Source organism: Crocodylus siamensis, chromosome 8 (assembly GCF_052110815.1).
Source record: "Crocodylus siamensis isolate JL-2025a chromosome 8, ASM5211081v1, whole genome shotgun sequence".
Taxonomy (NCBI): domain Eukaryota; kingdom Metazoa; phylum Chordata; order Crocodylia; family Crocodylidae; genus Crocodylus; species Crocodylus siamensis.
Window position 1 is genome coordinate 25,161,948 of NC_143402.1, and position 23,078 is coordinate 25,185,025.

The 23,078-nt window shown below is 43.8% G+C and overlaps 1 long non-coding RNA gene across 1 annotated transcript in view; it reads left to right on the forward strand.

Annotated features, from left to right (window-relative positions):
- LOC149858227 (uncharacterized) overlaps window positions 1-19,914 on the forward strand; it is a 65,830-nt gene extending 45,916 nt beyond the window's left edge. The window contains exons 3-4 of the long non-coding RNA XR_016443943.1: window positions 18,226-18,308; window positions 19,743-19,914. This is a non-coding gene — a long non-coding RNA (uncharacterized LOC149858227). The remainder of the gene's footprint in view (window positions 1-18,225; window positions 18,309-19,742) is intronic.
- The last annotated feature ends 3,164 nt before the right edge of the window (window positions 19,915-23,078 follow it).

A 23,078-nucleotide genomic window follows, 5' to 3' on the forward strand; every position in this document is an offset into this window, starting at 1 on the left:
TAACAGAAATTACAGCGATTACTAAAGTAATGAACTGAATGTTCTACTTCAGTAGACACAGCGGCGATGGGGATCAGATGCTGAAAATGAACAGTTTCTGAAGGAAAGAGCAGGATAAAAAGACCCAGGAAATCAAAGAGATCAGCAATAACCAGGGATCCTGGTTTTCTCTGTTTAAAATTTCAAATTTCTCTGATTAACCCCCCCAAATCTGTGTTTTTCTGCGACTAAAATGAAACACTGAGATATATATCAGTTGAGCACGATGTTTCATTGATATATTTACAACATTAAAGCAATTTGGAAGCCTACCAGTGCTCAATCATTATAATAAATTCTACATGCCTATATATTTTGGTGTTTGATTTTGTATTTTCTACCACAGACAATCAGAGCTCCCCCATGTCTCATTGCTCACCAGGACACAGGTCCAGCTGCAGCTGTCCCCCACACTGCTTTGTGGTGCTGAGCATCCCTGGTATGCCATTGCCCCGCCTCTGACAATGCCATTGCCCCTCACTCCCAACCCACAGCTGCCCACCCCCCTAGCTCTGCTGGTGTCTCTCTCTCTTGACCCACAGCACCCTGGCCCTGCCAGTGTCCCTTGACCCACCCCCCCGTCCTGTTGGTACCCCTCATTCCCACTTACACCTCCTGGCTCTTCTAGTGCCCCTCACTCTCGACCCACAGTCCCCAACCCTCCCATCCCTCCTGGTGTCACTCCTGACTTGCTGTCCTTCACACCAAGCCACACACCCCTAGTATGTGAAGAAAGAGGTAGGTGTGTGGGGAACAAGGTAGCTGTGTAGGTAAGGGGAGGGCATGGGCATAGGCAATATGTGGAGGGGGTGAGGGACATAACCAATGCATTGGGGGGCATGTGCCCTCCCAGATTTCTGCACCCACAGTAGGATGCCAGGCTGCAGCTTGGCAGAACCAGCTCTGGGAAGAAGCCATCTCCACGGCCTAGTGGGTGGGACTTGGTGTGGGAGAGAGCACCATGCCATTGCCACCAAAATGAGGTACCCCCTTCCCACCCAACAACAGGGAGGGGCACAACTTTGTGCTGCCACCACCACCACACCTCACTTTGATGGCGATGACACCATCCTCTGCTGAGTTCTGTCGACTGGGCCATGAAACCAGCACCTGCCCAGAGCCTGTCTGGCCAGGCTGTAGCCCTGAGCCCCACTGTGTAAGCATAAATCTGGAGGGCACATGCTCCCCTGCCTCCCCAATGCCTTGCCTGTGCCCTGCCTGCCCTCCCATGCCTTGCCTATGACCCCACCCCAGCCCTCATAGACTTATCTAGAGGGAGCCGTGGGAGTTGCTCTCCACCCTACTGCCTGGCTGCCATGTGCATGTGTGCGCGCACACATGCACATGGCGCCCTCTGCCCCCTGCGTTCTGCTCCCTGTCACTCCCAAGCAGTCCCTTGGGACTCTGCCAGCCTGCAAGGGGAAACCTATAGCTTCTTGTATTTTTTTCTTTTAAAGGAGGAAAATCCATGTTTTGCTGCAGTTTTCTACAGCAAACAGAAAACCCAGATCCCTGGTGATCACTGACAAAATACCATCACAACAGAAGTAAAAGTTGAGGGAGAGGAAGATAAAATGATTTTTATTGCTTATAATTAAAAAAAAGAAAAACCCAGTGGAAACTGGTCAAAAAATGTAGGCTAAAGAAATATTTGGTGTAACTGAAAAGGAGTCATATGACAGTAGCTACTAGTCCAACATGTCTGACCTTATATCCCCTAGTCAAGTACTAATGATATTGAGGTGAGCACAAATAAAGGCTGTGTGAGCCAACAGACTCATGACAACATACCTGCCTGTCAACTGGGTAGGTATGAGTGATGCTGTGACTCCTGAAAATACAAGTAACCAGTACTTGTAGTAGTACATGTTGAAATAGAAGACTCTTATACCATGAAATAAAAAACTCATCCTAATCCCTGTCTAATTCTCATCTGTGAGCAGTTCCTTGCTTACTCTTTGTGCAGGAAACTTAATATTGGTTTATTAATCTTAAATAATTAGAACTAGATGTTTACCATGGAAAATAGATTTAACAGCAAGCAGCAAACCATGTACCATTGAGCTTTCCCTGGGCAAATGAACCCTTCTTCAGTTATTTCTCGGGCACCTGAAAATCTCCAGAATTTTCCTTATTACTCAAAATGGGGCTCAAGTCACAAAATTCAGATCCAGCAAGTTGCCGGTGTCAACACAGGATTAAGTTCCCGGTTCTTTTCCACTGAACCACACCTCAGTGTTACACAACTTTCCCCATTGCTGCTCATGGTCCTTAGTTCCAGTGTTCTGGAGGCTGCACTGTTGCCCTGGCTGAGTAATTCACTAGAGAAGATGCTACAGAACCAAGCTCTGTTCCTTGCTCTACATTTGGCCCTATCTCATTGCTTATGGAAGCTGTCTAACCTCTTTTTTGCTTTAGGTTCTATTTATAAAAAATAGGGATAATAAAGCAAACTCATTTCTATAAAGCACTTCAAGATTATGGATGAAAAATGCTGCAGAAGTGATATGCATTATTAATTTAAACAAAATTAAAGGTTTGTAACATTAAACAAGAACCAGGGTTAATGCATTGTTAGTTTATTCGTAACATAAAACATGGATCTAAAAGCAGAGTAGTTCACAGTGAGACACATTAACCCTGTAACTATAACTGGCCACACTAACAAATATGAGCACTAATTGTGTAGCTGCTAAAACATATATATTCGTTTAGTATCTGGTAATAGCTCAAAGGGAAATTATACCACTTGCTGTCTAAACACATAGTTAAATCATTTTTAAAATGTGCATAATTTATCCCATGGGTTGTAAAGCCAGGTATGAGGCAATTACTGTCTGCTGTGTAAAGTATATTCGGTTTTTACAAAATGTATTGGTCAAATGCATTTTAGATCCATCCTGGAATATCAAACAAATAGTCACTTAAGGCCCTGACCAACCCCATTAAAATCAATGGAAAGCTTTCTTAGGAACCAAGGAAGGTTCTGAAACTTCTTTCACTGATTTCTTTGGAAACATTGTGGTCCCCTGTGCAAATATAAAGGCAGTTTTTTGACACTATGTGTAGAAAACCTCCCTATAAAAAAGTAGTTACTTCTAAGTACTTCAGCCATTGTACACATTTTTTTAAATACCAGAAGGGCCAAATCACTTAAGTTTAATTGCCTGACAAAAGCTAGCAGGATGTAATCCATCTAGAATAAATGTAACTAGGGTATAATGAAATGCAAAGTTATAGCTTTTAAAAAAAAAATAAAAACAGTTGGGTTTTTTTCTCCCCAGGCTTCTGAGCAGTAAAATTTCCAACTCTTTCTGCTTTGTATTTGGTTAGATATACCACAAGAACAGCTGTTCTCATGGTATTTCATTGCAGTATATCCATTTCCAGACCCATTTTACATCAAGATGAACCTGCTGCTATATAAAACTGCATTTCCAGCATTTAGTTAATGTAAATACTGTTATTCAGATATCTGGCTAGTGTGCCAGAACACCCAGTGAAATTTCGCACTGCCCTAATAAGTAGGTTGCCTAGCTTGCTGGCTTCTGCAGGTGGGTTTTACTCCCTAAGGAGCTCCTCAGTCAGTCCTCCCAAATAATACAGTCTTTAAACAACAAACAAGGAAACAAATAAAACTAAATCCTTCTGCCCTGTCCCAGGCACTAGGAGAAGAGCCCTGTGGCTTTGGCTCCAGCACAGCAAGCTGGCCCCTACTTGAAGCAAACTGTTCTGCTCACAGTTTGCTTCCACCTCCCTCAGCTAACTCTTCTGGGAACTTTTTAATGCTCCTAGTGGGACACTGCTTGCTTATCCAGGCTTATTCAACTATGCTTTCTCAAAAAAACTGATTGTTCCCTCTTAGAGAGACAGTTTGTCCTGTTAGAAGGACCTTTAAAATTATTAAGCCCTTAAAAAGTAAAATATCCTAACTATCCTCTTCTTAAAACAAACTGTCTCATATTCTTCTTCTGTAGGTAAGAATAATAATTATTATTTTGCTCAAGTAATTCTTAGGAGGTTTCATTACTTAGGTAAACACTAAGTTGTCTTAAATACTTGGAAGGTATAAACCAGCATGCATTACTGTTAAGAGGAACTGTAGAAGTCTTCATAGAAACATAGAAAAATAGGACTCTGTGGGATCCCAAGAGGCCGTCTCATCCAAAACCCTTTTCAAGGCAGATCATCTCTGTTTAAACCATTTTAGTCAAGTATTAGTTTTTAAAAACTTCCAAAAAAGGAGATTCTACAGCCTCTCTAGCTCAGGGGCCAGCAATGTTTTGCAGTAGAGGGCTGCTTTAACAGAGTGTAGTTCCAACCATGGGCCTCTTCCAACCCAGCCTCCACCACTGGAGTCAGCATTACAGCCACATTCATTGCTCCTCCCCACAATGCCACCACAGCTGCTTCTCTATACTGTCATTTCTCCACGTCACTCCGGCGAAACCCTTCACTGCTGAAATGCTGCAGAACACCACCCCACCCCAAAATACCCCAGAAGCCACTTCCCCCACCCAATCCAACCTACAAGCTATAGGTTGAAGATCTCTCTAGGGAATCTATTCCTATGCTTTACCATCCTCCTAGTTAAGTAGTTCTTCCTAATAACCAAACTACATTTCTCTTGTTTCAGTGTAACATTCATCTTGTCCTGTCCTGTCCTGTTACAGCAACAGAAAATATTTTATCACAACTCTTTATAACAGGGGTGGGCAATTCTTTTGGGCAGAGGACCGAGTTTTGGCAAGCCGTCAAGGGCTACATGACAGGCAGCCCAGGGCAGTTAAATATTAATTTTCTAAATTTTTTAGGGGCCCCGCAGGCCAGATAGAATGGCCTGGCTGGCCGCATCTGGCCCCCAGGCCTTATTTTGCCCACCCTTGCTTTATAACCACCCTTCAGGTATTTGGAGACTGCTAAGAAGTCAATCCTCAATTTTCTTTTCTCCAGACTAAATAATCCCTCTTCTTATAACCTTCATATATGTGTATACATATCCATATCATGCCATCCATATTAAAGAATAGCTTCCCAATGAAGCCAAAAGGAAAATATTTAAAATCAATACTGTAGCATGGCCCATAGATGTATCTTTCTGGTAGGGCATAAAACAAGTGCATGGCTAAAAATACATATATACAAGGCAGCCACAAGTTATTCTACTTCCAGAATTCAAAGTGTACCAAGTGTAGTGAAGCATTAATTAAGGGATGATTGAGGGATGAGAAGGAATATTAAGGGAATAGAGAACCTATCTTATGAGAGAGGCTAAAAGAACTTGCCTTGTTTTTCACAGCAAAGTCAGGACTGAGAGGGGATATGATTTCTATCTATAAATACATCAGAGAAGAACAATTTAAGTTAAATGACTATGTTGGCACAAGTACTGGCTGCAAATAAATTGAGCCTGTAAATTAAAAGAAGGTTCCTAGCCATTAGAATGCTCAGGGTCTGGAATAGCCTGCCAATGGGAGAGGAAGAGGCAAAACCCTACGTTTTTCTAAGATGGAGCACAAGTTAACACAGGGATTCTATGACATGCTACTTAAAACATTAGGGGACTGGACTTGATGGCCCAGGAAGTCACTTCTAGTCCTATGTGCCTAGAATAGGCACAAAAGACTTTATACACTATAAAGTCATTGGCTGACTTTACAGCAGGCAGTAGAACAAATGAGTCAGGAAAAAAGAAAAACACCTCTCCACAACAATTTGAGGGTTTTTGCTGTTGTTTTAACCTTATGGCCTTTATTTAAAGGGAAGGGAAATCATAAATGATGAAGTGCATGACCATGAAATAGGAGTCAGTACTGAAGCAAAATTCCTGTGCAGACCATCCTGCCCTGGAGAACAAGGAAAGGAATGTGTCCACAACCACAGTCCACACTATAGAGGCAGAAACCCTGGCTCATGGGGTAGTACCACATATAAATGTGATCATATGACATGTTACCCTGTGGGGTCAGGCCAACTCTCAGGATCTCAATATTGCACTGTTAGACAGGAGGGGGTGACACAATTGCACATATACAAACACACAAATCAATTAGGTGCATACACACACACACTACCACCTCAGGCACATACACATCCAAACCAGCCTGGGCACATGCATACCTATCACTAATTCAAGCACATACACACTACACACTAAAAATTAGGCAAAAATCAATTGTCAATACCCACACACTCAGTACACATACACAGATCACTAATTCGTATATCATGCACACAATGAGATATATACACACACACACACCAGTTCACACACATACAACCCACCTACACATAGGTAAGTTCCTAACTTGGATGCTACAGTGTGTATGTGTGTGCTTGGGGTACCTGGGACACTTGAGGGAAGGTTAAGGTGAGAGAGAGAATGTTAAAGTGTAGGGAGTGAAAGTTGCCAGAACCAGGATTAGAACCAATGAACTAGATAGAAGCTTTCTGAGGAACTGAGGCTTGGAGTTACTTAAAATCAAGTGGCCCTAGGGTTACTCATGGTCACTGGTGCATGGTAAGGGAAAAAAAAGAAGCCTGGTGGCAAGAAGGAGACAGCCAGGAAAGAAACTGAGGCAGAAACCTGGTTGCTCAGGGGAAAAGGCAGTGGGGATAAGACAGTGGCAAAGAAACAGGTGGTTTGGAGGCAGAGAGGAGCTTGGGACAGGTGTTGGAGGTGGCACTGAGCCAGAAGCAGGAGAGGAAGAAATGAGACAGAAGTTAGAGGGGCGAGGAGCAGAGATTGGAGCAGGGCTGAACCATAGTAAAGGACAACCCAACTCAGGGGTCCAAATAACAAGTTTATTAAACAGACAACACACTATACAGCCCCATGAAGTTATTGTTTCACACACACACACACACAGAAGCACTCACAATGGCAGCAAGAGAAAGAGACTCAGTGGAAGGGCTTGAGTCCAGGTAGGGAAGAGAAACAGAGTCCAAGTCCTTGGTTGATAGTTCCCAGTCCAGGCTAGAAAGGGGTCTTTATCCAGCAGCTGTTGTCCAGAGGGGGGTGGCAGGGCCTTTTGGTGGATAGGTGGTGTGGCATGGTGATGGTCCAGATGGAGAAGGCATCCCAACGAGTCAGTCTTCACTGCCCCTTTTATAGGGCAGACTACCTCTGATCTCCTATGGGGAGGGGCTGTCCAGGCAATGTCAGTCCTGTTCCAGAGGGCTCCAGGTGTTCTTACTGAGCATGTGCAGCCTGGCACAATGGTGGGTTGCCTCATCTTTTGTTTCTTGAATGCTGAGGGTGGTTCCAAGGGCTGGGTCACTGGTCTACATATTAGTGTGTTGACGGTTTGGTCATTCAGAGGAGCTATTTTTAGACCTACTGCCATTGTCTCTCAAGCCCCGTTCACTCAGGAACCAAGTTACATAGGAGGGGTAGGTGTGAGTCATGGGTTACACAACTGGGCCTGGGGACAGGATGGAGACTTGACAAACAAAATGGAGGCTTGACATGACTTATGCTAACTTACGTACGTATGCCTAAATCATATAGTGTCAGTAAAACAGTAATATAGAACAGTAAAAATCAAAATATACATAATAATTATACAATATAAAGAAGGAGAAAAAACAAAAGAAATACAACTGGCTACCAAAATAAAATGCTAAAGCTTATCCTATGTCTTAGCTCACTTATACTTATCTATAAGGAATAGAGAGGGAGAGACAAAGTCAGAAATGGTTGGGAAAGAGGAGGGAATGAATTTAAAAAAAAAAAGGAAAAGAAAAACTAGCAGCTTTGCTACAGTACAGTGACAGGACAAAGAAAGAAATCAGCCCATTGTATTTACACATGAAAACTGTGTGTCTTCACTAATAATAACTGGATAATACCAAAGCAATTAGACAGCAGCCTGATGGGCAGTTCATCCAATTTATGCTGCAGGAATGTTAGCCTAGCATAGCATAAAAATAGATCTTCAGCATTACTTACAGACAGCTAAAAATATTCTAGTATGAATGCCATACTGCAGCATACTTGAGCAAGAAACAAACAGTTAAACCCTGGCCCCACTAGCTACATCTAGACCACCAGTGCTCTGGGAAGGGGACATTCCCAAGCACATCTAATCTACCTGCTCAAGCTAGTGCCAAGCCCAGATATGCAGCAAAGCTGCTCTGAGACATCTTACCCCCAGCTGTATTCAAGACTTTAATTTCTGGTATGTTTGAGAGCAGCCACAGGAGACGTCTCAAGAGGACTTCACAAACATATGCCTGGATTTGGCATGTATGAATGGGCGCAGGTGAGTGGACGAGCTCAGGAGCACTCTTCTCAAAAGCCCCAGGAAAGCGGTGTAGACATATGCATTTAAATCAATGGGAGTTTTGGCATTGATTTCAATGGAGTGAGTTAGTAGTATGAACACCCCAAACTATGAATTCAGTTATACTAAAATTACTAAATTACTCTGTAGGAAATTCACCTCTTTGGCTGAATTCAGCAAAGGCTATCTGAGTAATTTCTATCATGCAGATGCTCCAACAGTCTCTGGACAATGGGTGACATTCTTTATCCAAGAGACTCAAGGATAGAGGGCTAGCTTAAATTAGGACATTTCTTGCCTTTCTGGGTTTGGTATAGAGTTTTGGCTAATTGCTCAAATAAAAGAAACTGTTTCATGCATCCAAGTAGAAATCTCACTGTTATTAGTCTTTATGCAGTCTGTAAAATCTGTTTTCCTTTGGGGAGAATGCTTGACTTTTTTATTTATTGTTTTAAATGAAGTCATTTCTCCTTGTTGATGCTAAAATGATAGTCCTGGAGACTGAAAGCCTCTTTTTATCCAATAACTATTGCTTAATAAACAACGATAAAAAGAGCTCTCTCAACCCCTGCCAGTTACCACTACCCCATATTCCCCAGCTAAGGTACTTCAGCCTTGAGCTGGAAGGACTCCTTTATGTAATGGGAAAGTAGTTTACACTTCATGCTAATAATTCCTTCACCTTTGTGCTAAGACTGGCAAGGATTCCAATGTAGGTAAATTGCTGTGTTGATTTTTGTCATATGGATACCTGGACTGAAATCAACTGGTTTTTTTGGAGAAAGGATACCAAGTAATCATTAAGGAGTAAAAACACTGGCAGCCTATACACATGCCTGGGGTAGGGAGTAGGGGGAACATTTGAATTAGAGTGGTTCAGGGACAGCCACTCTAATTAAAACAGCTCACCATCACCTGTATTAAGCCTCTGCACATTTCAAAATGGCCATAGGATGCTTTATCTAAAGCTCATTTGATGAGATTTAGATAAAATGCCCTTGCAGCCATTTTGAAATGCACGGGGGCTTAATGCACATGACAGTGAGGCAATGCTAGAGCATTCTAATTAGAATGCAGAGCAGACTTGATTAATTGAGTCTGCTCTGATGCATTCTAATTAGAACATGAATGAGCACATCTATAGGCAGCCACTAAGTCACTACTAACCTGAACAAGATGCTAACCAATAACATAAGACATCTCTCAGTGTGATTTTTCTGAAGCACCTAGTTCCCTGTTTCTTTTTTTAAATGGAACTTTTAATAAATCCCCAGATGCCAGAATGTGCACCATAGTTTTTAGGTTGTAGCAAACAATAAAAGCTGAATTACAAACCTCTAGAAGAACAAAATAAGAGTGGAAGTGTTTTACTATCCTTTAACCTGTAACATTACTACCAGATGACACTTATTAATAAAACTGTTCTACTTTAGGCAGAATGATAGACCACAGTTAGTAGAACTTCCAAAAGTGTAGTACAGAGTGTGAAAAAAAAATCTATGCTAAATGAATGGTCCTAATGAATTCCTAATTTGACTATCATTAATAGAGTACTTCAAATAAATGTGTATATTAATGTATTTATTGTGATTTTATGAGTAATCATCATTACTGTTACAGCATACTCAATTTACACATACTCAAGTCAATAGCAAAATTTTCCTGGAGTTCAATGGAACAACAACTCTAGGTATTTATTAGGATTTCTAAAAAGTCCTTTTTGCCTTAACATTCATGTAAAATATAAACTGATCATACAAAATGCCAACCTCTCTTCACTCTTTTCCCTCGGGTTTAATAAGTATTAGGCCTGTGCAACTAGGGAATTATTCAATTCGGATTCAGCTGATTTGAAGTACAGTGATTCCATTCAGAGATTTGGATCACTGTCCTGAAATGATTTGGCCAAATCAGCTTCAGAAGATTCGGCACTGATTTGGAGAGATTTGGAGATTCGGCCATAGTCTATAATAGGGAATAACTGAAATGCCTATAGCTTTGCCATTTTGGGGCAGATTTGGATGAAAACAATAGGGATGGTAGCCCCTTCTGAGGGCATGAGGCTTGCCAAGTTTCAAGGGATTGGTGTAGGGGTTTCTGGGAAACTGCACCTCAAGGAGATGACAAGCAAAACTCATGACGTGTGTCTGTGTGTGTGTTAAGGTGCAGCGGGATAAAAATTGCAGGGATGGTAACCCCTGTTCTCACCCTCACAACTCCACTGCAACCAATAAGCCTCAAGCCTCTCAAAGATTTTACAGGTCTGGGCTTTCCCCAGCCAGGACTGTGCAATGGCTGGAGGTTACCAGGTGCCTCCTGCTCCTAGCCGCCTTTCACCAGGAAAGTTTGTGGTCCTGGAATTCCCTGGGGTTGCTGCACCACCCGCAGTTCCACCCAGGCCTCCTGACCCTGGCAGGGTGAAGTTTTAGGTCATGCCCAGGATGATGTGGAACCTCCTCCTCCCCATATAGTCCCAGCCATTATACGTCCAAATTCTTCCTGGCACGGGAGCTCAGCAGGGAGATGTTCTTCCCCTGCTGGCTGGTGAGAAAATCAACTGCCGCCTCCAGCTCTGACAGCAGGGCATTAAATGGCCACCCTGTCCTATCACATACATCACTCCTCATGTAGGCATGAGGGTGGCCTGCCAGGTTTCAGGCAGAATGGTGCAGGGGTTTCTGTGAAACTGCACCTCAAACTGTTGAAAGCAAAACTTGTGTCACTTGTGTGTTTTAAGGAGTGTAGGTTGTACATGTGTTGGTCTAAGGACACAGCCCCAACAAGGTTCTCAGGGTCAGTCTAGTATCTTTTATTAGACCAACGGAATAGTTGGAGAAATTCTTTTTTGCAAACTTTCGATTTTAAAAACTGTTTGTCAGGCTGAGGAAGCATTTAGTTGGTGTGTGTGCTCTTCCTGGATAGAAGCAATAGTAAAGAATCCAGAGGCTGGCATGCAATGCAGGCGAAAAAGCCAGATAGTGAAAATGTAAATGGAGGCATTATGGGGTGAGAGAAGCGCGACAGAAGCGGGAAGGGGGAAGTAACAAGTAAAAGTGGAGAGGTCCCTGCTGCTACCTGGGGGGTCAAATGTCAGGCAGGTTGTAGTGTGTCATAAATCCAATGTCTATATTGAGTCCATGAGTTTCTGTATCTAGGAGGTTGATTAAGCAAAGTTCATAGACCTGTCTGTGAAAAGTGGTTTGTAAATTCAAACAAGCACCAAACCTCGTTAACCTGATCACCAGAAGCCAACTTCCTACAGCCCAAAACACACCGAATGGATCCAGACCATGCCATGGCAAGACATGCAAAACCTGCCAACATATCTCCAGTATCCTGAAAAACTGCACCAGAATCTATTATAGACAAGAATACCCAACTACCTGTGGGAGCACATTTCTCACAAGAAAACCATTCTGTCTCCAGTCTCTCAGTCCTGATCCTCAAAGGGAAGTTACAAACCACTTTTCACAGATGGGCCTATGAACTTCACTTAATCAACCTCCTAGATACAGAAACTCATGGACTCAATATAGACATTGGATTTTATGACACACTACAACCTGTCTGACATCTGACTTCTCAGGTACAGCTCCACTTTTACCTGTTACTTCCCCTTTCCCAATCCTGCAAGCTTGTCTCTCACCCCCTAATGCCTCCATTTACATTTTCACTGTCTTTCTTGCCTGCATTGCATGCCAGCCTCTGGCTTCTTTACTATTCCTTCCACCCAGGAAGAGCATGCACACACATACTCACACATACACACACCCCAACTGCAGGTGCTTCCTCAGCCTGACAAAGTGTTTTAAAACTGAGCTCACCTGGAACCTCACAACTCCACTACAACCAGCAAGCCTCAGGCCTCTTAAAGATCTTAGCGATTTGGGCTTTTCCCGGCCAGAACTGTGCAGGTGTGTGGTAGCTGGAGGTTATAAGGCACGTAGCTGGAGGTTATAAGGCACCTCCTACCTGCCTTTAACCAGGGACATTCTCAGTTCCGGCACTTCCTGGGGCTGCTGCGCCACTGGCAGGTCCCACCAGGCCTCCCAGCCTTGGCAGGGTGCAGTTTTAGTGGTCGTACCCAGGAAATGGGGCCTTCTCCTTCCCCATAGCCCCAACCCATACCTCCAAGTTTGTTCTGGCATGGGAGCACAGCAGGGAGATGTTCTTCCCCTGCTGGCTAGTGATGCAGTGAGTGCCACCTGTAGCTCAAAATGATTTTAAAAAAACCTCATGGAAATAGGTGTGGATGGAATGAGGAGGGTGGCATCTGCTCCTTGGGGATAGGGGCTTTGGAGTGAGAGGAGGACTTCCCTTTGGGCATCCTCCCATTGGTTCCATGCTGAGGAGGAACAAGGGCAAGGGTGTGCTGCCTCCTGAGATGAGGCAGCATTGCCACGGTGGTGCTGTGTTTCACCTTCTTGCTCCAATGTGATCTGCCTTTGGCAGTGCTGGCGGATAGCATACTTGAGATCATCTGGCACCTCAAAATGATCCCACAATACACTACCCCCCACCCCTGCTTCTGGGTTGAGTGTGGGTATCCTGCCTTATCCCCTTCCTCAGCAGGCAGAGGCACAACAACAAGGGGAGCTGACTCAGCTCAGCCACTTGCCTCCACAACCTCAACCTCAACCTCAACCTCAGCCTCTTCTGAACTTCCTTTTGGGGAAGGAGACCTGTCTCTAGGGGAACTTTGAGAGGTGTGGAGAACAAACTCAGATTTCCCCTCGTTCCCCAGAATTTCTTTTGCTAGGGTGCTCAGGTCCCTTGCTTCCAGATCCAGCTGCTCCTCTGCAACTGGGAGGCTCACGCTGGCAACTGAAATTGGAGTGGAGAATGTTATGCTGCTGGTGGTTGTGGGTACTGGTGTTACTGGTGGTGCTGCAGATGCAGACACAGCTCCCACCTCCTTTCTCCCACTGGCAGCAGAAAACTTCTCACTGCCAGGAAAGAGGGTGTGTCTATGTTGGGGGGGGGTGGAACTTGCAGCTCTCCCTTTGCCTCCTCTCTCTCCCCTGCCAGAAGACCTGGCACCTGCCTTTCCAGTGCACTTCATGATGTTTGGTGTGCTGCAAAATGTGTGTGAAATGAAATTGGGGTGGAAGAGACAGGAGACTGTCATTCTGCTGGTGGTGGCTATTTCTGGTGTTATTCTGGTGTCATTCTGCTGCTGGTGGCTATTTCTGGGAGTTGTTGCAGATGCAGGGACAGGTACTGCTCCCACCTCCATGCTCCTACTGGCAGCAGAAGACTCAATGGTGCCAGGAAAGAGGATGCATCTATGTTTGGCAGGGAGGTAGGGGTGGGGAACATGGACTTGCAGCTTTTTCCCTACCTCCTCTAGACCCTCTCCCTCCCCTGCTAGAAGACCTGGCACTGGCTTTCCAGCATCATATCAATATTTCCTATGCTGGAAAATGTGTCTGTGTATATACAGCTGTAATATTTTCATAGATTTCATAGACATTAGGGCTGGAAGGGACCTCGGGAGATCATCGAGTGCAGCCCCCTGCCCAAAGAGCAGGAAGTCAGCTGGGGTCATAGGATCCCAGCAAGATAAGCATCCAATTTACTCTTGAAGGTGTTCAATGTAGGTGCTTGAACCACCTCCTCTGGCAGACTGTTCCAGACCTTGGGGGCTCGGACAGTAAAGAAATTCTTCCTTATGTCCAGCCTGAAACGGTCTTGCAGGAGTTTGTGACCGTTCGACCTTGTCATCCCTTGAGGCGCTCTGGTGAACAGACGTTCCCCCAGATCCTGGTGGTTACCCCTGATAAACTTATAGGTGGCCATCAGATCACCCCTGAGCCTGCGCTTTTCCAGGCTAAAGAGTCCCATGGCTCTCAGCCTGTCATCGTAAGATCTGTTTTCCTGACCTCTGATCATGCGCGTGGCTCTCCTCTGGACTCTCTCAAGCTTCTCCACATCCTTTTTGAATTGTGGAGCCCAAAACTGGACGCAGTACTCCAGCTTCGTCCTCACCAAGGCCGAGTACAAGGGGAGAATGACGTCCCAGGATTTGCTCGAGAAGCATCTATGGATGCACGCCAGCATTTTGGTCGCTTTACTAGCCGCAAAATCGCATTGCAGGCTCATGTTCATCTTGTGGTCAATGATGACCCCCAAGTCTCTTTCTTCTGTAGTGCTAACCAACGTAGCACTGTCGAGCCTATAAGTGTGCTGCAGGTTTTTCCTCCCAAGGTGGAGAACCTTGCATTTTTCGGTGTTAAACACCATGAGGTTCTCGTCTGCCCATTTGCTGAGCTTGTCCAGGTCAGCCTGGATCACCCGCCTATCTTCTGGCGTGGATGCTTTGCCCCAAAGTTTGGTGTCATCGGCGAATTTGGCCAGTCCACTCCTGACTCCAATGTCCACATCATTAATGAAGATGTTGAACAGTATGGGTCCCAGGACAGAGCCTTGAGGGACCCCACTGGTCACAGGGCACCATGATGAGTGACTGCCATCAATCACAACCTTCTGGGTCCGACCCAATATCTCTTCTTCCCTGTGTGTGTGTAGCTAACTAATAATATCTCTTCTTCTCTGATAACTGTATGTGTCTGACTACTTCTCTGTTGTGTTTACTGTATGTGTGTATAATTAATAATATTAATATCTCTTCTCCTTCTCTGTGTGTGTGTGTGAGTGTGCGAAATGTATGTGCTTTCCTGCACAGCGATGGATCACACTGCCAAGAAAACACAGCTTTCTTTTAATGTGTGGGGGGGAAAAATATAACAAGAACAAATAAGAGGTTTGCGGGGGAAGAATAAATTGAAAGAAATGGATTGGATAGGGATAAGTAGAGGGAGTCTAGTCAAGGGTAATTAGTAAGCTGTATCCAATCCTTTTCAAGAACAGAAAGTGGCAGGAGACCTGAAGCCAAGCCAGTCCAGTAGTACCTTACAGATGCTGTTGCTCAGGCAGAAACAGCTCATAAAAGGGACAGAAAGGCTGCAGACAGAGACTTATATGCTGTTTCTACGTCCCTCCACCAGAGCACTGTGATTGGAAGGGGACTCAGGGAAAGATCACAGTCACTGGCCAGCTACAGATGTCAGTCTTTCCCCACCTGCACACCCTCCCTCTTCTCAGTGTCTGTTCCCCTGAAAGACTGCCTTCTGAATCTTTTTCCGAATCTTTTCCAAATTGCAAGGAAGGGTTTTTTTCTTCCTGATTCGATTCAGATTTGGTGATTCAGCCTCCGAATCAGGCTGAATCTTCTCCAAATCAAATCAGTAACCAAAGTTTCATACACCTATAATAAGTATCACTACTCCTTTATAATGCCTACAGCCTGCTAGCCTACTCCTTCCTTGGAAACCTAAGAAATAGATAAGGTTTGCAGGGTGCTGTGCTAATCAACAGTTTCAGGCTCTATAGGATCCAGGGAATTCAAACAAATTTCAGCAGTGAAGATACCTCAGTGAAAATGCCTTGCCTACAGCCCCTTCCTAGTTATAGTGGGAAGGAGATGGTTAGTGCCAGACAGATCGTAGACTATTTGAAAAGGGCTGAAAGTGCAAGCAAGTTACAAGCAAAACAAGTAAACATATTGCCAACTATATACAGAATGTGGTATAGACATTTGCAGACAAAACTCTTGGGGCAGAGGTGATCTCTTTTATTAGACCAACTAAATAGTTGTAAAAACATTTTTTTTTCTTTGCAAGCCTTTGGGCTCAGATGCCCTTCATCAGGCAAAGGAGACATTTTTGCATTTTGTACTGTACTTTGGTGTAGCTTGTCTGGAGCAGCTTTCCCCTGGAGTGTTAAGATTCTGCAGGAATGTGGGTATTTCTGAATGACTCTCTGGGATGTGGAGAAGAACCTGAGCTTTGTTTTGTTCCACTCACCAATACCAGCCAATAGTCCTGTATGTAGGGAACCCTTTATGGTTGTTCAGATCTACACAGGTGCCCATGCTACTATGGACAGAATGTTGGGATTTTTACTACCATAACATCTGATCCCTCTCATCAGCAGATGACATAACATGGTAATAAATATATATGCCCAGTCTACATTTACTAGGAGTGGCAGAGCTTTACTAGTGCTTGGAAAAGGCAAGCTTCTGTGACTTATGTTGAAAGAGTCAGTGTAGGAAGAGCTAAGCTGTTAGCTTGCAATGCTTGAAGATTAAATTTTACTCCCAACGTCCTGCGTGATTATAAAATAAATTCGCAATGCAGTTTTTACAGGAATACTCAGACATGAACACCACCTAGAGGCAAGACACTAAATTAAACTATAAAGATTTATAGTCACGACGGTCAAAAATGTTTTAGAGCATTTTGGTTACCTCCAGAGAGTGCCAAGTTCACAGACGCCAGTTGAATATTTTGACAACCTTGCTCCACATCAGTGATAGCCACCATCTTAAATTAAATCATTTTAGGAATGCTACAACATCAACCAATGACAACTGAAGGCTAATGTGTCACACATATGGTGTCCTTGCCTTTTTGTATACTCCTCACTCAGAGAGATTTGGCAGGGTACCCACAGATAACTAGCTGGGTCACACAACTTAATTTTAATCCACTACTACACTTCCCTTCTCTAATTTTATGGACATCAGATGCTCTTACACATCAAAAAGCTTTGCTAGTCAAAGGTTTATTGAATGTGACCTCTGCAACCTGTGAACTTTGACATTGAGCCAATCAAAGGAATGTACAACATAAACACTTTCTAAATTTTCCCTGCTTAAATTACGATTATACAATGCATTATTACTCTCCTTTTCTCTTTAACTAGTAGTAACAGGAGCAGCAACAGAAACAGTAGTATTGTCACAGCTCTTAGGAGCCCTAGTCATGAACCAGGACCCCAGTGTCCTGCACAGCAAGACAGTTCCTACTCCACAGAGCCTATTGAGGTAGTTTACCAAATAATAATCTTTCTTCTGCTTCTGTGAACACAAGGACAGTGAAATATAAGAACTATACAAACTTGTCTTAGGTCTGCCTCTCCTTCCCTATGGAAATATGTATGGGAAAAGGCCTTGGAGAACAATTCCTGACATTTTTCATGGATTGTTTGATATATAAACATAACATGGCTTACACTTCTACTCTCATGCATTTCAAATGCTACGAGTGCTGTAGCATTTTGAAGTAATACTAAAATACAGCTTTATGAGGGGTGGACAAACACACAGACATGCCTCCCCTTTCTCCCCTGCCCCCCACCCTAGCTGAAGCACTACAAAGTCTCTATGAAACTATTCAGTGCCATGCTTTCCAGCCAGGAAATAAAAAGGAGTTGCTTGGCCCTGTTGCTGTGCTAGGGGAGGGGAGCCTATCATTTACCCCACTCACTGACAGCCTTCCACCTCCACAGTGGAGCAGTGGGCTGTCACTTAGTGCACTCAGCACCCAGGCAACACTGGTGACTGTCCTCCCCCATCTCCTTCCCTCCTCCCTTGGAGAGTGAGGGGTAGAGCAGAGCACTGTGGGATGCTGGGGGACCAGGAACCCCGAAAGCACTACAGTACACTGTACACATTACATGTGGTGCTACAAAATGTTGCAACACAGAAAAATTCTTGTTTCATTCAGAAATGTTTTATAGAGCTTCTAGCATTTTTGTAACACTACAGAAGACTTGCACTTCTGTCGTTTTAACTTTTGTAGCCCTACAAAGGCATTTCTTGCACTACAAAGTAACATCTGTCCACAGCCTCAGAAACCATGAACACAGGAGGAAGGGAGAGCAGAAGAAATGGTGCATTTCATTCCTCAGCATAAGCACCAGACCCATATGTCTTGTGCAGATTGTCTATTTTGATAGCTTAAGACAGATTTAATGATATATAGACCTTGTGCTGGGCCTGGGGTGAGATCTACCATTGTGACTGGCTCAAAAACTCTGTTTTCTCTCTACCCAGAGTGAAACTGACGGAGAGGACTGACACAGGATCAAAAGTTAACATTCAAAAATAATTCAAGACAAAACTACATTGAGGTGGAGGTAAGATTAAGAGTGTGGGTTGCTAATGTAGGAGACAAAATGCTACAGGGCCATTCTAATTCCAAATTTAGGTATTACAAAATTAAGTGTGTTAAAGTCACACTTTAAAATATCCAAACATGGTAGAATATGGAAATGCATTGTGAGGGCAACCAAAAAACACAAACTCCTTCTTGATGTGAAACCAGGCAATTATGACCCAATCATTTAAGTGTTTATCACCCCAGATTAGACTGAACTAATCTTTACAGCCATATACATTTTTTTTTCTGGATTTTTGCCCCTCATTTAATATACATCATATGCACAAGATTTCACTGATTGAAGACGCTGATTTATTCTATTAAGATAATTTGGTCTAAAAACCGATAAAGCTAATACATATTTTTAAGTTTTTCATTCATTTTAATTCAGAAACCAATTAAGAAATTTTCTTGTGAATTCTCAAAAAATAAGAGTAAGGTGTATAAATCTTGGGGAGGATATGCTACAATTTTCTTAACTAACAGAAGATAAATCCATTTAAGGGCAAAAATAGAATTCAGTTGCACTGGTGAGGCTATGATTAGTACATTCATAATATTAGATAAAATTAATTAGATTAGAGTTCAAGCCACAACATTCAGACCCAGCTGGGGGAGGGGTGAAGCCCAGATTTTGGTTGATATCCCTCTGTACAAATGTACCAGGCATATGATTAAGAGAAGAGCAATAGCACTTCAATTGAATAGTAAATTGTTTCAAGACTGTAGTATGGTCCCCCAGAAAGATCAGGTGTTATAATGTCATAACACAGATCATAAGGTTCTGATGGTCATTCTAATCTAATAACACTTGTCATTGTTCATAACTTTCTAAAAAAACCAAAAGAAACCTACAAACTTTCTGGCTAAAATTTCCCACTTGATTTTTGTTTAGAGATGTACATTGGTGTTTGTTGTTGTTTTTAGTTAGAGCCAAACAAATAAGCAAACAAAAAACCTTGAGATTTTAATAATTGTTTAATTATTGGATAATTCATAAATTGTTTCCCTTCAGACACCCGGACTTGCCAAAACCAGAGTCTCCATGAAAACAGTATACTTCAGAGGAATTTTATTTTGAAATAAGATATGAGAAAGCCATGCACTCAAAAATATGCAGTACTTTACTGTTGTGCTTTAAGTACATGCCTATGTCGGTAGGTGTTCAGCCGTAAGCAGGAAGATGCAATTTGCACTTCTGCATCTGGCAATGTTTCAAACTTGGTGTTCATTCTAAGAATTAGGCATATAGACTCTTTAAAGAACTTAGAAATTTTACTCAGTGATCCTTACTTAAAACCCAACAGCTTTCACCTGTAATAGCACTCACCCTTAACTTTTCAACTGCTTGCCTGCGCAATGGAATATAAAATTTAAAGGTTTGATAATCTAAAATGATGGTATTTTTAAGATACATAGGTGCTTTGTGAAATGGCTGGATTACACGTCACAGAAAGTCGCATATGAAGGACAGCAGCTCCATGCTTGAAAACAGATGGTATTTGTGGTATGAATAGTCCTGATATTGTCTTTGAAAGTTGAGCAGATTTGAGTCTGGGAATCTTTTAGGCTTGCTGTTTCTCTGTGATAGTAATGGCTGACCATTTATATTAATCTGTATACATCTGTCTATACACACAGATATTGTAGATAAGCACGCATGTGGTGTAAATGCAATATGATCAATTGCCATTTTGTCACAGTCCTTCTCTACTCACTCTGTATGTAGTTTTCCAAACTTCTGGTCAGCTATCATATAATTGTGAATTGAAAAAGTAAAGCAAAACTTGTGTAGGGATATTCCTTTCTTTCCTCACCTCATATGGATTTTCTCCCTCCCAAAATTATATTGGCACAAATGGACAATAGCTAATCCTGGACAGATGACACAATAAAGGTCTAATTAACCTGTACCTTTGGGGACAAAAACAAAAACATTGTACTGTTAGAAGGTGAAGCCTACCTCCTCCCTTTCTGGTAGATAAGACGTTTGCTTCTGACCCAGAAAGATTACAGAATACTGGGTAATATTTAGAATTTTCTAAAATGTATTAGTTCTCAATATTTTCTCCTTCTAAAGCCTTCCATGGAGTGGTGTGATCCACTTTATTGCCACAAAGTCTTCTTCATGGACATATACAACTTGAGGCCTGTAGCAGAAGGCCACCTCTGGTTCTCCCCAAAAACTCTGCTCTGTGACAATTTGGTTAGTATGGGCCCTGCAAAGGGTACACACCTTACCCTATTTCTTTAGGTAACCTGAGCTGGATACATTCCTGAAGGAGGGGGAAAACGTGACTGGCATCATATACCTGGGTGAGGGGCATGGGCGCCCTGGTCGACTAGAGACTGTGTCACAGCACGGGGTCCTGCAGGAGGGCCGTGATCTCCCCAAGGCCCCCTTCCCATGCAAAGTTGGCCCAAAGGACACCCTTGATTCTCGTCCGCCACGTCTTCGATGGAATATATAGATGGGAGGCTGCCTTTACGCCCTCTTGGTCATGACTCGCTGTACACTCTGGCCTCATGGACTCCTGGACCCCTGGTGGGTCCTGCTTCAAGATAACTAACACAACGGGTGTTTCAGGGCACCCTAGCCTTATGGGCTATGTGTGGCTCCAGCCACCCCTTTACTACACCCCAAGCCTCGCAGATGGAACTGACGTTGTTTGGTCTGGGCCTGTTTACATTTTAGCCCTCCTGTTCTCACTGGGTTCTCCTCAGCCCCTATTGTCTCACTGCCCTCTCTGGCGCTCGGGTTCTCTATGACCTTGTCTCACTCTGCCTTACTGAGCGCTCGAGGTTGGTGCGCTCCCAATACTGCTTCCTTCTGGCTTTCTTTGGTCACTGCCCCCTTCTCTGGGGCTGGGGTCTCCACGCTGCCATAAGTCCCCTATGAGGCCTCCTCCATCCCTTTATAGCCTCACCCAAGCCACCAGTGAAAACAGCAACCAAAACACAAGGCCTTGGGCTATAATATAAACTCAAGCTGTTTGGCTAAAACATCTTTCAAGCCACCCCAAGGGTGCTCCATCTCTCACTAGTATCTGGCTGATGGTGCAGTCAGGCCTCTCCCCTTTGTCTGCTCCAGCAGAGCTGCTTCCCCCTTGGCTGCTGGCAGGGAACTGCCCTCCTGGCCTCAGCCCTAGGGTTTATATGGGAGCCAGGCCCTGCCCCTTTCAGTCAGCTGACCGCTGGCAGGTATGGGTCACTATCTAACTCCAGTTGCCCTAGTGACCAACAGCTGGGCTCCTTACTTACTGCTACGGTTCTTTCCCTAGCAGTTTCCCCTTGCAATAGGAGCAGGGCACCTAAGTGCTCTGCGACAGGCTGCCCGTCTACTCAGCAACCAGTGATACATTTCAAATTGGCTGGCTGGCAGCCAACAGATGCTGGCCTCCATTGGACCAGGTAAATGAGGTCATAAGTTTAGGACTGCCCAGGAGGAGGGGCAGTAGCCATGATGAAAACTCAGAGAAAGAGAAGAGCTAGACCATCTGAAACTTGCTCTCTCTCTCTCAAAACTCATGATTAATGAGCTGCCTGCCTCCAGAGGGAATCTCCACCTGCCTCTGGATACTTGTGAGTAAGCTACCTGAGATCTAACTAGATATATAGCTTGCAGTAACTCAGATGTGTGATCAAAGGCTACTCCAGCCACCTTGTTTGCTCTGTGGGTTTTCTCTGATACTACTCAACTCTGTGCCCTATTCCAACCCTACTCTTTGTAACCAATAAAGTTCTCCTTTGTACCTAGTGTGGGAGACTTATTGGGAGTGGATCTAGATTATGCCTTGGGGTCCCCTTGGTTTGGCTGACTAAGGGAGACCACTACTTGTGCTTCCAACTGAGGGAAGTATCCCAAGTTCTTGAAGTGAGTCAAGTACCCTTGAGGGCTACTAGGCCTGTGTTTCCTGGGGGACATCATGCCAGAATCAAGCCCATCCTTGGGTGGTGGCAGGTGTACCCCCAGGCTAGTGGATGTGCTCCAGAAAGGGGATCCCCCAGGCTAGTGGATGTGCTCCAGAAAGGGGATCGGCCAGACGTGAGGTGCCCCCAGGGTGGCACTCAGAGCCTGGAAGGTGGTTGGGCACAGTGAGGTACATGGCTCAGTGCAAGAGCACCCCCTACTGGCCTGCCACAAGGCCAATGGAAAAACTAACACAAAAAAATCACATCTTTGTATTTGCAGTTTCATAGTTTCAAGGAAAGATGCTGGCCTGCATCATCTACAGAATTCTAGGGATTGAGTCTAAGCCCACACATCACAAAAGGCCTGCCCATTGGCAAGTGAGCTTATGGAGCCCAGGGGTCAAATGAATGCATAAAAAAGAATGAAAAACAGGAACCACAGCATCTGAAAACAAAGAACCTATATGAGAACACTGAGCACAGGGAGAGGTGCTATTGACAGCTGTCATGACTGATGTTTTTTATTTGAGCGCTTCATCTCAAAGAGCCCTGGTTACAGCAAGATAAATCACAGCTCTCTTCTCCAAGTTCTTGTCCACACTAATACCATTTTCGGTGATGATTATGTAGCTATCTCTAGCTAGAAGGTAGATAGGAATCTCTTTTGAGTCAATGGGCCATGAAAAAGAAATAGTTCTAATGCTAAAAATAGAGGTTGAGTTAAGCTCTCACAGAAGAGACCTCAACACTGCTGGTGTTCTATCTTACACCTACCCTGGAAGGAAGAACCTGAGGTGGTAGTAATTGTGGTTGTCATGTCCTATCTTCCCTCAGC